Below are 15921 nucleotides of genomic sequence, written 5' to 3'. Positions count from 1 at the left end.
GTTTTGTGTCTGGTTGTTTTGGTGAACAGTGCTCTGTATCGCCTACCAGAGGGGAGGAATTGGAACAGTTTTGGGGTGGGGTGTGAGCAGTCTCCAGAGATGTTGGCTGCCCTCTTCTTGGCCCCGGTACAGTTCCTTTATGGAGGGGAGGTTTTCTCTGCGGACATGATTGTCTGTTGCAGTCTGCTCTTGTCCAGTTTGGTAGCAGAGCCAAACCAAAATGTGATGGAGGTCTTTGCAACAAACTGTATTATTCCATTGTAAAAGGTTGTTAGCAATTCCTTAGGCAAGTTGAAGTTCTTGAGCGGTCTCAAGAAGTACATTCTGTGCTGCGACTTTTTTCGTAACCGTGTCTATGCGGGAGGACCACTTCAAGTCGTGGCAGATGCTGGAGCCCAGGAGAAGGCACTCATTGCCCAAGTCACAGTCTCGAGCGTATTCAGTTCCAGGTTGTTGTGACAGCTCGCTGCCTGGTGCCTTTTGAAATGGTGATCAAACACGTTACGGAGGTCTAATATAAAGCCAGATAAGGTGTCCCGTAACTCAGGACGACTCTCCAAGATAGCCGATGCCCACTCAGCCGCTGTCTCAGGCAGCAGACTGTCTAAACGCCATTCTCGCTCGGCAGTTGGGGTAGGTGAGTGGTTGCTGGTCAAATACCAGTTGACATTGGTGGATAAACTGTTTGCACATTCCATGGTCACCAGTATACCTTGAAGGGTGAGGAGTAATGGTTTCCTTTTTGCCACTGGAAGCGGAGTGAGTAGAGGGCGGCTGCTGTTGCAGTGAAGTGACCATGCCGTCAACTGATGCCGGTGAGGTGGAGCTGGTTGTTTCGCTGACGAGCCAGTCCACGTTGCTGGAAATAGACTGGAGAAGGGTGGATATGTACAGTATGTCCCTGATGGCCATATGATGTTCGCTAATCATATTCCCATGTGCCTTGAGTGCAGTCAAAAGGTACAGTTTTTAATGAGGGTTGCAACAGGAACCAGGTAGCAACAGAATACAAAATCCACTGAGGAAAAAACTGAAATAGACGGTGCAACTAAGGGAGGTAAAGTAAGACACTACGGAAAAAGGGCAACAACTAACAAGACCAAAAGGTTAAAAAGGAAAAAGGAAAGAGGCCAACTCACTCACTCACAACTCACTGGTGAGCAGGTTAGTGTCACAAGGAGCAAGGAGGACGTGGAACAGGAACTCGCTACACAAGTTAGTTTCACAGGTCGAAACAAGAGAAAAGAAACAGAGGCTTCACTGGCAGCATGCAGACACATTGTAATGATCGCACGTCCTCTTCGTGTAGCCAGGTAGCTGAAGAGCCCTTGATGGCAGAGTGGCTACAGGTGCAGAATGGCTACAGGTAACTTGCTTCAACCTCTACTCAAAACCCCCTCACGTTTTTTTTCTCTCCCCTGCAGTGAGACTCACTGTATACACCGGCCTCCCTCCCCCTCTCTTGCTCATCCAATCAGCAATGTGGTGAGTCGGATATTTCACATTCTTTTCGAAAATGCACATCCCCTACATTGGTGTTATGAAAAATCACGGCACTCGGCGAAGGGAACGAAGGATGCTAAAGAGCCGCATGCGGCTCCGGAGCCGCGGATTACTGACCCCTGCTCTCGATTGTGAATATAAAATTACCTGTCTGGGGTAAGTATACTGTCTTGTATTCGGGTCAATATAGTCATGCCAATGAATCAAATTTCTTCCCACAAGGCAAGACAAGAATTCCATCCCCGTGAGAAAAGACAGACTGTTAATGGAACTATAAATTGAAAAGACACAACACAAGCAGTTGGGCCAGTCAATCCCAGGCCACAGAGGATGCATTGTTGAAATATTAATTGGCTGCCTCCTTCGCCATCCCCCAGTTTTCCTTCAAGCTGGGAGAGCTGCCACTTCATTCATTTCCAATTTACAACAGGGCCTGTGGTCATAGAGGCCAGGCCATGTCAGGACACCAGTCCTAAAAGAGGAAACACCGCCAATCGGTTAATAGGGACAGTCGCGAGACGTCTCTGAACTAAAGCATACAGTATGTGAATTTAACTCAAGCATTGTTGGAGTCATATGCCTTCTGATCGCCCCACAGTGAGATGGCCATGTCCTAAATCTGTCCTGTTCAAATGGGCTTGGTAGCTCTGAACTGTATTTTACCAAAGATGGGAGCCTAAGGTCTTGTTGATAAGAGAAATGCTATAGAAAGATGCTTTTTAGAAACATATGACTAACTAGGCTATATTTAAGGCCCTTTCCAAACCTCAAAGAGGACGGGACATTAATTGAGAGGTGATAATTGAAGAGAGGCTGTTGTCTCAAAAATGTGAAAACACATGATATATAACAACTTAACTTTTTAACTTTCAAGTGCTTGTGACACCACAACACATGTTAATTGTGTTATTTCCGCCGTAAGTGTTCTTGACGTGAATTGCTAGCAAAACACTGATTGCTGTCGCTCGTCTTTCTAGCCTATCTTGCAGTCGATCGGTCAGTTTCAGTAAGTAAATCCATATTTATATCTATTCTACAAATCTTAGAATACTAGTATGGGGTTTCATTCCACGGCTAAATAATCAGTGATCGCTACTCACTTGTCTTTTATTTTGCAGCTGTGTGTATCACTTACTGACAGCCCAAAAAACATACTTGTGGCCATTTTTTGTGTGTTAGTTATATCATAGTTATCACAACACAATACCAGTAAATGTTATTATTGTTTTATGGTTGTGAATATGTCACTTTCTTCGCTTTGCTCTAAATTCATGGCTGCATGTGTTTGAATGTAGTTCCCAGAATGTGTTCTGGTTGTGACGTCACAGCAAAGATAGGCTTGATTCAGAAACATCGCTGGGGGGCATGTCAAAATCGTGTCAAAATCACCACTTATTTCTCTCCTATTTCATGCTTTATCTGTAACAGCTGTATGACAAAAATGCTTTATTAAGTGAGTACAATCGTCCCTCATATATCACGGCTAATTGGTTTCCAGACCCGACAGTAAGTGAATTTCCACGAAGTAGGATTCAATATTAATAAACAATATTTTTAGAGCATAGAAAACATGTTTTCTTTCTAAATACGTTTTTTTTTTACCATTATTAGAGCCCTGTAGGTATGAAATAACACTCCTATAGTCACCTTTACTCTCCTATTATTCTTTGTTTACACCACATTCCTAATACGCAGGCTACATGATCAATGCACAAGAGATGGCCACGGCTGCGCAGCATGCTAGCAAGCTAACTAGCCTCCAATTTATTTATTCTAAAATTAAGAATGGCTTTCAAACAAATGGAGAAGAAAGACAAAAGACGTCAGAGCCGCCGGTCAGCATGACTTGTTGGTGTAAATGTGGAGCTTGCCAAGCCATGACGATAGAAATCAAGTGTTTCTACTGCACTGGATGGCATACAGTGTTGCCATCGACAGAAAGGCTTCATGTACAGTATATGGCGAGGAGGACATTGTTCCACATCACAACCAACTTTTTTTTCACCTCCAAAAAAATCACCTGGAAATAATGCCCCAGGCCAGCTGGACCAGCAGACATCTGTCCATCAAGCACCAAGCGCTTGATATCACAGCTAAATACACAGTCCATAAAAACAAACAAAACATGGAATTTGGGCTAATACTTTACAGATACTATTCTATTCATAGTTGTTCATACGCTTGTTGTTATTTCCCAGTCAGTACAGATTGGTGTCCTATCTCATTGTTTTGGATTGGGCAGTTACCTCTCGGCGTTAGGCGCTGCGTCACTACGCCAGAAAAATAGTTCTTCATGTTAGCTGCTACAATAACGATGTCGCTGTAGCTTGGCTCATATATGTAAATAGAACATTGTTGGCGTTTTTTGGAATTTTTTATTTTTGGGCTTTATAATTGAACTACGTGTGTCCCGTTATGTGCATTGTTAGTTCCCATATGCTAGCTGTGTGGTCATGTGTCACATAAGGATTGTGGCTGATGAACAACATTTTTTTAAAAGTGTACTTTTCCTTTCAGAAAGGGGGTCAAACGGAGTGGGGAAGGAGGACAAAGTAAGAAGCCAAAAACTTACTACTTACACACGAAACGGGAGGAGAACCTTTTTTTTCACATTGTCAAGTCAGACATGCCATGGCTGACTCCATGCGGTGTGGCGGTAATCTAATGTCATGTCTCAATAAGGGACCATTACTGATGCCTAGTGGTTAGAATATTACATATACCTTTGTCTTTCAATATTTTTGACTACTAATACACCATAGTCGACCACAAAACAGCCATCATTTATTAATTAATACATTTTTGAAAAACACAACAGAGCGAGGGAGTGATAATCGAACCGCAATATTGCAAAGGACGACTGTATATGCATACTAATTTCTTATGTTTTCCACATTGTCCAGTAGGCAGTGACGCTAGGTTTAAATGTGGGTGAAACTCGTGTATCATGGAGTACTTCTCAAAGGAGAAGTTTGAAGAAATACTGCAGTGACTTGCACATTAAATCTGCCCGTACTGGCACAAAGTGTACCCAAGTGATCCAGAACAATCAATGGCTGCACTACAGATGGAGAGTGAGAAGCTTGTTCCTGCTAATGGCCTGGCCAATGAGCTGTGCTAGAGACATTCTGCAATATTCGCAAGATAAGACAAGCAAAACTGTTTCTTCCACCCTAAGCCATTATTGCTCCAACTTCAATCCCTTTCTGGCATTCTGAATTTCATACCCAATCTAAATTAGGGAGCATATGCTGTGATGCATGTGCACAAACTGGACTGTTGTGCAACATCCTCCACAACAACAGCACGGTACACGTGAAGGCTCTTAGCGTGTGTGTGTGCAATGATGGCTTTCACAAGTTATTATATGAACATTGAAAAACCAAGTGCTTTATTCGAACAGCCGTAAAATAGATATTGTTTTGATGCAAGAAAGCAATCTACTGCCAGACAAAACACTGCCTTCTCACATTGTCATTCTCACGTACCCCAAAAAAACGACTTATTCCAAATGTATGTGAGAAGTTGCAAAATCCTTATGTATCTATGTGTATGGTGGGCAACTTCCATTAGTTGCAAGACAAAACTGAATAATTACACAATTAAAAAAAACATGATTTTGAAAAAGATAATAGAACTGTGAGATTAAACAATCCCTGCTAAATAAAATAAAATGATAACGTAACTGTTTTTTTTCCACAATGCAACAGCAAGACAAACTCAACTAATACAAATAACAAACCAATGTACTAATACAATAAAAATGAGAAAAACAATTAAAACGCAATCATGTTTTTAAAAAATAATTGAACTGGGAGACAAAATGTAATTAATACAAATACAAAAACTTACAAAAAAAATAAAAATACACTGCAACATCAGAATCTTGAAAGACAGCAATTTGAAGACATTTGCTGTAATAGCAGATTGGTGTTTCATAATATTCAGTATTAAAATGCCAAATCTGTTGAATGGCAAACATGAGAAATTCAGTCTTCTACTCCTCAAAGTGCATTACTTTTTGTATGAAATCCAACTAAATCCCAGCTATACTTCTGATACTCATGGTTGTCTTCTCTTCCACAGCAGCACCTTCCTCTCACAGCCACTAAGCAGCTAAAAACAAAGCGACAAGGTGATGACAAATCATATTGGTCATCTGTCCTTTCATCCCTGCTGCTCTTGAAGGACCTTTCCAAATTACCTTTGGCAAGACTTTTTTTGTCCTTAATCCATCTGTTGAGAATGTTTTATACATCTTAAAAGTCACACTTTGGTTTAGAAGTAACCAACATTATGCTCTAAAAACTGCATAAATCCTGACATTCATGCTCTGGTTTCCTGTAATATTTCTTGGGAGAAGATTGGGCCAATGATAGGTTGAATGAGCATCCTCACAGCAACATCTGCACTGCAAATATTCACAGGCACGCTGGTGCATTAAAGAGCAGTTAGGGGATAATCATCTTGTAAAGTGAAGTTATTAGTTGGTATTTTTCTCATTCATCTGATCTCTACTATTTACATGTTCAGTCATACCAGTGCTCTTCTTTGGATACACTTGCACATCCTTTGGGAGGATCAGGGAATGGAAGCCTAATGCATACCAACATTTTGGGGAAAAATATGCAAGTTAGATAACACTAAAACCTGCTGCCTGATGCCATTTGAGAGAGGAACAGTGTGATGATAACCATAGGACTGGTAATTAAACCTACTGATAGCATGGTGACCAAAATTGGTAAGTGTATGTCCTGGCTGCTCAGCACAATATGACTGTGTTTGTTTTCTATGGCAAAAGACTGACTTCCCAGAAATACAATATTCTCTCTCTTAACCAGGTTGCTACAGTGATACAGAGAGACTGTGAGATTGTGAATTTTGCCATTTGGCTCCTTGTTAGAAAACAAGTTGTGTAAAAAGTAGGGACGTCCGATAATATCGGCCATCAATAATATCTGCCCAATATCGCATAAAAATGTGACATCGGTAGACATCAATATCGGATTTTTTCCCGATAATGAAAACTGATATGAAAAAAAATGCTGTATAGATGGACATTTTAATGTTCGCATGGCCAGGATGACACCACAGTTTGTTCACATACAGCGCAAGCACACCTCCTTTGCACTTTCCACAGGCTCTTGTGTTCCTGGCCGCTCTGACTGTACTGAAGTCGGCTAGCTCCTCACGTTAGCCTCTGGAACGCTAGCTCTTAGCCATTCAGTGAAACACAAATTTGAAGGTCTTGACATTCTTGCCAGCTTGTGCATCTTGCTCGGTAGTGAATTCAGGTTTCGCATGATAAGAGAAGGTACCGAAGGATTGAATCTCCACGTCCTCGCTAGCCTCTTGACTTTCATCTTATCTCCGGCGTGGCCGCCTCAATATCAATGGGTAGACAGGGAATCACACCGATGCCGGACGTCGCTCTCATGGCACGTAAAAATGTGCTTGAATAAACAAACAGCTGTTGAAAGGCTTCTTCCACTCCATGACATACATACATAGATACAGAGATAGATAGATACTATCACTTTCCAAGCAAAATTCATATTTCCAGCAGCTCTGCAAAAATGGGCTCCCATATTTGCCGGCACGCAAAAGATGACCTCATCAAACCGCCTCTCAAGCGTGTAAACAAACATGGGTGACTAGTAGCAAACTAGCTTGCTCCTTCCATCCATCCATTTTCTAGTTGTGCCGCTTATCCTCAGTAGGAATGTAAGAATTCCTGCAAGTAAGCGTCGATAAAATCTGATGTTGTGTGCGCGCGCTCAATTAGGAGAGTCCGTGGGGACGTCCGTGAAAATGTTGCTTTTTCGTCTGATATCGGGTGTATTTTCATTCATATGCATGTTTGTTAGGTAGATTACTTTTGCTGTTCAATTTTGCATCAGATTTAAACTTTTGGACCACCTCTAGCCATACCATGACTTTGAATGTTAAGTCCAACTTTAAACCTTTCAAACTCATGGATCGGAGCTTCGGGACAAGATGAAAGGCATGTAGGATATAAATTCACTTCAATATCTATCTGCAGATGAAATTTTATTAAAATGTGATGGTGCGAAATATGTTAATTTTGGCCCGGAATTACTGTGTACATGCAATTTGTAGTGTGACGTACAAACCAATACAGCGTGCTGCTACGCAGTGGCGGAGCTACGTGGTGGCCAATGGGGTGACCGAGCCATTTCAGGTATCAACTTATTGCCACCCCTATGTGAGTAATGGTCTCACCTTGGCCACCCCAATGAAAACTGTTTGGCTCCGCCACTGCTGCTGCACTGAGAGTGTAAGGCCTACATGAAAATTATGACACTTGATTTTCTTCCCTGGATTTTTTGCTGATCTAAAAAATCTATGTGGCTATTCTGTTGAATTTTAAAACAAATGTCATAGTGTAAACCTAATGACAAGCATTTCTCTGATGTTTTACAATGTTGTTTACAGCCACGTTTAGAAGCTAATTGCTGATGCTGTATCCATTAGCTTCACAACAGATATGTGTTAATTATACCACAGTAGATGTGTCATCGGTATCTGAGAGTTGGAAATTGAGAGTTGGACAATATCGTCGGTTATCTGCAAAAAAGCCAATATTGGACATACCTAGTAAAAAGGACTGAAATATGAAACATGTTGGACATGTGCATTCAGAACTTAAGTCCATTTAAGTTCACCTGTAAAGGTTATATAAACATCGCTTCCCACATCGTGGAATGCCAAGCTAAAAGTCAACTCTGAACCCCCAACATAACTTCCTGTTCATCCCGCCACTCAGTTCCCCTAGGGAATACATTTATAGCAACACACACAAGCACGAGTGTTATTTATGTCTTAAACAGCTTATTTTATGTTGTTATGTCTACAGTACTATATTATACAAGTGTAAAGGTGACTATAGGGATCTTATTTCATGTCTAAAGGGCTCTAATAATGTTAAAAACTGTATTTAGAAGGCCATAAACAGGTTTTCTATCTCTAATTACAAAAATATTACATTTATAAATAAGGAAGTTTACTTTGCGGAAGTCTACTTATCACGGTTGGGCCTGGAGCCGAATAACGGCAATAAATGAAGGATCACAGCATTGCATTTTAGCTTCATTCTGAAATTTTGACCGAAAGCCCAATATCCATAACTTTTTGAGAGCACTGTAAATTTAAATTGGAAAACAGCTAGCTTTGTGTTAATCCTCGGTTCCAATGGCACGCATTTCATCCTCGCAGTGGTAAATTGGGCGTAAACAGGTATGAAGAATGTTTTATATTTGCGGGGCAGCGTGCCAGTGCGCAAAGAAAATTTTGAAATGTTCATAATTTGTGGCACGCAAAATTTCTGTGAACGCCTAAACAATGCGTATCAAAGCGTGTCTCATTCACATGAATGGGTTAACTTTTCCTCCACCTCTTGAAGGGGTGGAATTCTTCACAATGGCCAAAGGCCACAATGTATCCGACATCTTTTGACACTTGTAAGACGGTAAAAACATTGCCTGTACAGTTAATATAGGTTTTATGATGGCATATACAGTATAGAACACACATTTGGCAGCTTAGTGTATGCTGTAGGTGTTTAGAGCCAGGTGTCACATTTTAGCAACATGCTCTTCTGGGATTTGTTGTTTTGTTTGAACCAGAGGAGCAAAAATGCTGTCTTAAAGGGCTTATAGAAAGCATAACTTAGCCTGAATCCCAAACTTGTAAGCTGTCCTGAGCAAAATGAGCATCATTAATACAGTGTGGGTTAAGGTGTCTGTTGGGCTCTCTTCTGTGTTGTCCAGCACATTGGTGGCAAGGACAGGCCATTAGTACCCTCAGGATAAGAGCAGTCATCAAATTGTTGTGTTCTATCTTTATTGCGACACACTTCATAATATCGATGTGCATTGACAGGTGCATTCAGGCTATCATCCTTCTATTGACTGCTTGGTTGATCATGCAGTGTTCGGGCTGTCTCTTGGTTTGGTTGAAATTACATTATGTAGGACATGGGCAGCCAGAAGCGTTTTTTTTTTTTTTTTCTCTTTGGAACACTTCAGAGAGTCAACGGAGCCTATCTATTACAGAAAGTAGGTTAGTGGTGAGGTGAACAAACAGATATTTTCAACTGAAACTTCTTCTTGTTGTATGACATATGCAGAGTTAGCGTGATAAGTCCAGGCAGCCGAGCCAGGCCAAGGCATCATCTGTTGTGACATTGATTGCCTCAAGGCCACCTGGACAACATCTGAGGGGGGCAGTCTTGCACAACATGCAGAACATTCTGGAAAACACAGTCACATGCAGGACTATCTTTCATTTTCCACCAATGGAGATGATGCTGTCCTGCCTCGGGTTGTGCAGATGCTGTTAAGGTACACCTGGAAGGTCAAAGCTAGCTCGTTTCAATGTGGGCCCCTTGATAAGGTCTTGGTTAGGGAATTCAGTCTCTTCCCATCTGCCACTCTTTGTATAAGTTGAACTTGAGCTATTTTGAAGGAATTTCGCTGATTGCCAGAAAGGTTTGGGAGATTAAGTCACAAGTGTCATTGCAGAGAGTGTTGACCTGCTTGGTGTGGCAGCACTTTGCCCAGACTGGTGAACATTTTTGAGTAAACAAGTGTGAGTCATGAAGTTTCGTGTGCGCATCACAGCCCTAGCTGATCCCTACTAATTGAGTAGCTAGTTGAGCTTGTCAAAGTCTGTGGATTGGGTGGCCAAAGCAAGACTATTTGCAGATGCAAATTTCCTACAAGTTATCCTAGGCATGTCACATAGATGTTAAAGAGCATTGGCGCTAGGACAAATCTTTGCCGAAGACCATTGTTCTGGTTGGGCTTGTTTGACCTCAACACTCAGGATCTTCCGTTACTGAGGATGCAACAGGCCTTCAGAGGAGGCCATGCCTAAATCAGAGCAGCCCCTATCCTAAGACAGCATTGGTAGCCGGTCTCAATGCAAGTAGCAAGGGCATGAACTTGGTCATTGCAGCTCCTTTGTAAATAGATAGATAGAGAGATAAATAGATCTGGATAGATATAAACAAAAACTTTTGACTTGTATTCGAGCTTTCAGCAAACCCTTCAATGCTGAGACATCTGCACAACTACCCTTCTCCATTTGGTCCCTTCTGGTTAGCCAAATTATCAACTTGGCAGAACCAGATAAAAAGTTAATCAGTGTGTGCAAGCTCTTTTTAGGTAGAGTGTATTGGGTTCAAATCTCCCTGTGTGGAGTTTGCATGTTCTCCTCGTGTGTGCGGGGAGAACACAAGTTAGGTTTACAGATTTCTTCCATTGTGTGTAACCTGTCCAAGGCAGCGACTGAACTTCGGTCAGTAGTTGACCTCCTCTCTCCTGCCACTCCCCCACCTCTGGTAGAATGGCTAGTGAGGGGAACCTGTACTCACAACCCTCCTCCCAGCATTCACTGTTTGGAGGGTTCTGCCCTCATTGGTGGTGGCAGAGAGCAACAGACCTTTTTGACCACCCGGTTGAAGAGTCTGCTTGAAAAAATGCAGATGTTATTTCTGCGATCCTGTTCGGGCAGAGATGCTATTTTCACAAGATGTCCAATTTTTGTGCAGCCTAATTCCCTGAGCTTCCTAGGCCAGCAGAGTCCAACAAATGACTGTTAATGAGCGGTTCTTCCATTAGCGAGGTCTGCAATGAAGAATAAAAAGGCATCAGTCCTGCAATATCCATGTTTTGGAGTTTCATCAGAAACAGCGGTCATGCCCCAGCCTGCCTGCTCTTCTCAATAGTTAGGTCTCAATAGTGTTAGGACAGTGAGTGTGTGTGAGAGAGTTGAGGGGACCAAGTTATTGACAGCCAAAACTCTTCCCCTATAAGACAACGGAGGCAACAACCACTTCCATTTAGATAATCTCGCACGCACTGTTGGCTCTACCCCGTCCCATTTTTTTTTTCCCTGAAAAGACCCTTCCCCAAATAAAGTCCTAAAAATTTAAAACCTTCTTTTGGCCAACTAAGACCTCTGGGAAAGGGGGTACAACCTTGTTCCTCAATTAACCCCTCAAAAGTGCCTTGCTCTTTGCCCAGTTTACTTTTGCTGATGTAGATTTCTCATATAAGAATCGAGCTTCTTATAGACAGTAGACATCTTTTTGTTGTTCGACAAAGGTACTTATGCCGTCTGCATAGGTAGTGACCTTGGGTGGACTGTGATCTAAGGCCGTGCCTGGCATGACTAAACCCCCCACCCGTTCTCTAAGTTTACAGAGTAAGGGTGATCTCTATCTCTCTATCTATCTATCTATCTATCTATCTATCTATCTATCTATCTATCTATCTATCTATCTATCTATCTATCTATCTGTCTATCTGCCTGCCTGCCTGCCTGCCTGCCTGCCTGCCTGCCTCCCTCCCTCCCTCCCTCATTGGAGAGGCAAGCAGAGCACTAGGTAATATTTGATCCCGGTGTAAATGCACACTGCTGTGATTCAACTGAATTTGTAAATATTAAATACCACATACAGACTCAAGTCATTCTTTATAAGAAGGCACAACAACATTCCATTCAGAGGACTGCAGGTGTGCGGCATCCAATTAGTAGACGCAACGTGAAGTGAGAGATCTGCAGACTGCAAAATGTCCAAATGATTTCAAGGGGGCATTGTGTGAGACATTTGTTGCAATAGGAAAGTTCAGCACATTCTGTAAAAAGGACATCACAGTTTTGTTGTTTCTGTAAAAGAACAACACTAAAATGTGGGGGTAGTGTAATGGTCTGTGGCTGTTTTGCTGCTTCACGACCTGGAAGACTTGCTGTGATAAACAGAACCATGAATTCTGCTGTCTACCAAAAAATCCTGAAGGGGAATGTACGGCCATCTGTTGGTGACCCCAAGCTGAAACTAACTTGGGTTCTGCAACAGGACAATGATCCAAAACACACCAGAAAGTCCACCTCTGAATGACTGGAGTAAAACAAGTAAAACAAGACTTTGGAGTGACCTAGTCAAAATCCTGATCTGAATCCTATTGAGATGCTGTGGCTTGACCTTAAAAAGGTGGTTCATGCTCAAAAACCCTCCATTGTGGCTGAATTACAACAATTCTGCAAAGATGAGTGGGCCAAAATACCTCCACTGTAAGAGCTGGAAAAGACTCATTGCAAATTATTCTTGACTCTACCCTCTCATTTGAACCACAAGTGAAACATCCCAAACATCTTAATTTTTATATTCAGAAGATCATAGTGTGAAACCTCCTGACCTGCTGCACCCTCTATGAAAATTTTAGAGGATCTGAGCTTGGGATTTTGAAGGACAGGATGTGTGCGCCAGTAATTGTGTGTAATGGTCATTACCTGTGAGCCGGAGTCAATAAGGGCCCTGCACTCAACTCCATTGACCTCAACCTCTGCTTCATACCTGGGTCCCACAGGTGTGGTCTTGTTGTTTGCCCATAGTTTCCCCAATTACCACGGGACCTAGGCATTTAAACACTGCAGACTTGAGTGCTGAGCTTTCTCCTCCGAGCCCATTGGATGAGTTTGATAAGATGCTGCTTGATCATTGTCAGGCAGAATCTCTCTGCAAACTCTGGCTGTACGACCTGACTTCCCACACCTGTAACAACTGACACCTAGACCCGATGTTGTGTTCCTGGCAGCGGCCACTGGGGCTGCAGGGGTCGAGCCAACAAGTCTTAATTCAAGTTGAGACAACTCGACCATCTGCTCTTCTTGATTCAAAGATAATGTATTAACTGTATCCATCAGCTCTGATAATGCTGATAATTTTGTCCGGCTTAGCATCTCCTGCACCTTCAGCTGTAGCCTGCATCTGTGTGTCTGCTTTTGTCATATTCAGTAGTGTGTGGAATGTCTTGTTTTCTTTAATCAGGTTCCGCAACTCAGCTTGCAATTCTAGGAAACTGAAAAGCCTGGGCTTCATTGGTGAAATCCTTGAGTACGTCTCTTCATCTTGGAGCCCACTCAGGAACTGGTGCACAAGTTTACTATCACAATCCAGGAAAGGATGACTGCCTCTTTGACCTTCCTCCACAGTTCTTAACAATGCCTCTAAAGCAATTGTGAAGGAGCAAGCCGTCAGACTTCTCATAGAAGCCTTCCAACGCATCTAAAGAGCCTTGCGTGTCATGGTCTGAGAGATTAAGTACAGGTTTTCTGGCCTCGCCCTCCTAAATGTCTGACAATGTCAGGAAAGTGGAGGTGCAGCATTCCCTGTGAAGATTGGAACATTTTTCGCCTGGTGAATTTGCATAAAACCACCATAGGGAGTCAGTCGAGGTGTTGGGTTGGCCCTAGTATACTTTTCTGACAACAGGTGTGGTGGGCATGAATATGCATATGTATTGGAGGAAGGGTTAAGTGATGTGGATTGCAGGGGAGCACCCTGTTGTATGGTGTGCACATAGTCAGGAACCATAATCAATGTGGGGCCTAGACCACCTTGGTTGAGATGCAAGGGGTTGCCTGGGCTTGAGGCCAGGGGCGTAGTCAGCCATTTGGTGGCCCAAGGCAAACCCAGTCGCTGGGCCCCCCCAATCCTTGTACTGCACTGACAAAAGTCTTATTCTCACCTCAATGCAAGGTCTTCAACAGTGGGCAGCAGCAATAGGTTCAGTCTGGAGATTGTTATCTTTTGTTACTAAAAAAAAAGGCACCACAAAAGATAATAAGGTCAATTATGAGAACAAACATTTTAATAGTTTGGAGCATCTGTGTGAGACTTTTCTGCACTATTGAGCAGCACTCATTGTATGATAGCTGTTTTGGCCACTTCTAGTGGAGAACATTGATTAATGTGACTGCTAAACTGTTGAGGGAGTGATGGAATTTCACAATCCAACTCTTCATCTTCCTCAGAGCTAGACTGGCTTTCTCCTGGCTTGATTACCGTCTGATTCTGAGTATCAACGTTCAATTTTTACAAAAGGCTTTTGAAATCTGTTACAGTTACAGTATCTGTCAGCTTAAGTTACAAGTTACTATATAGAGCCATATTTATATAACCCACAAAAAACATTTTAAATATTAATGTTTATCATCTACTAACAAATGAAAAAAACCATCCTATTTTCTGAGCAAGATAAAGTCGTTGTCATTACCTAAATGGTAAATGGTCTTTCACTTCCTTCCTTCAAGGCAGCAAAGCGCTTTGACTGTTAGCACACTTATCTAATGATGATGCAGCATCAGGTGCAAGTGGGGGTTCAGTGTCTTGCCCAAGGATACTTCGACATGATCACGGAGGATTGAACCCGCAACCTTCAGGTTGGGAGATGACCACTCTACTTCCTGGGCCATGCCCACCTACCTATTCAACACTTTTACTGTAACTGATAAGAACATTATGCAACATTTAATATAGTTTATAGCACATGAGTTGTGACTAAAGCAGTAATATCTACTTCAAATCAAAAGAAAAAATAATCAGTTTTTTATGAGACGTGTGGGGGCCCCTGGAAACCTCGGGACACCAGGCAATTGCCTGTGTTTGCCTAATGGTAGGTCCGCCCCTGCAACTAACGCACCAATACAATTCACAGTTTTACAATATAATAACAGGCCATAAAATGTGTTATTTCCACACTAAAAGGATATTTCACAAAATGATCAAATCAAGGAAGAGGGCAGTGAGGTCTCCCTTGTCAACTGTCTTGGGACATCACAATCAGGGTCACGGCACCAAAGATGTAACCCTTTTGTTCGAAGGTGTGGTTGATGCACCTCTGTGGCTCTGCGTTGTGTTTTTGTTGCGATGGATGGAGATGACCACAAACCAGGGAGCGATTGTGGTGTTGACGCACGACCTCTTTGTTTACACGTCACGTAAAGTAAATGGAACTCTAAATATTCAAGTACATTTCTAAATATTGTAAAAATACACTACAAAATATTTTTTTTTAAGTGAAACATAAATGACAACACCAAATCAAATGAGAAAAGTTAAAATAATGCTTAAATAAATAGTCATTGCATCATACTTAACATTAAATTAGCCATAAGCCATGTGACATGGCTAGCATGCCATAATACAATAACATACAGTAAACTAACAAAACACATTCACCACTAAATTTAACATTGAAACCATAAAATATCAAAATATCAAACAAATGATGAACAAAAAAAAACACTTGGATGGGGCAAAAACAATTACATTACAGAGATGCTTATTATGTTGGTTACCATCAAAGGAAATGGAACTGAAGGTCAGAGACTGTTGCCAACTTTTCAGTAAGAGAAGTAGCTAATGGCTGTCCTAGAAAATTGCAAAAATGATGTCATTGTCTAATTTGCATATAATTTGCATATGATGTTTAAAATGCTGTGGGAAAAAGCATAATCTTGTAAGAGAGACAGAAAAATGTGAGTAAAAACACCTTAATTACATTTAGAACTACAAATAAACTTGATTCTTGGTTTGTTCATTTAAAA

Source organism: Dunckerocampus dactyliophorus, chromosome 1 (genome assembly GCF_027744805.1).
Source record: "Dunckerocampus dactyliophorus isolate RoL2022-P2 chromosome 1, RoL_Ddac_1.1, whole genome shotgun sequence".
NCBI lineage: Eukaryota > Metazoa > Chordata > Actinopteri > Syngnathiformes > Syngnathidae > Dunckerocampus > Dunckerocampus dactyliophorus.
The sequence above is the reverse complement of the archived record's forward strand: the minus strand, read 5'-3'. Positions refer to the sequence as shown.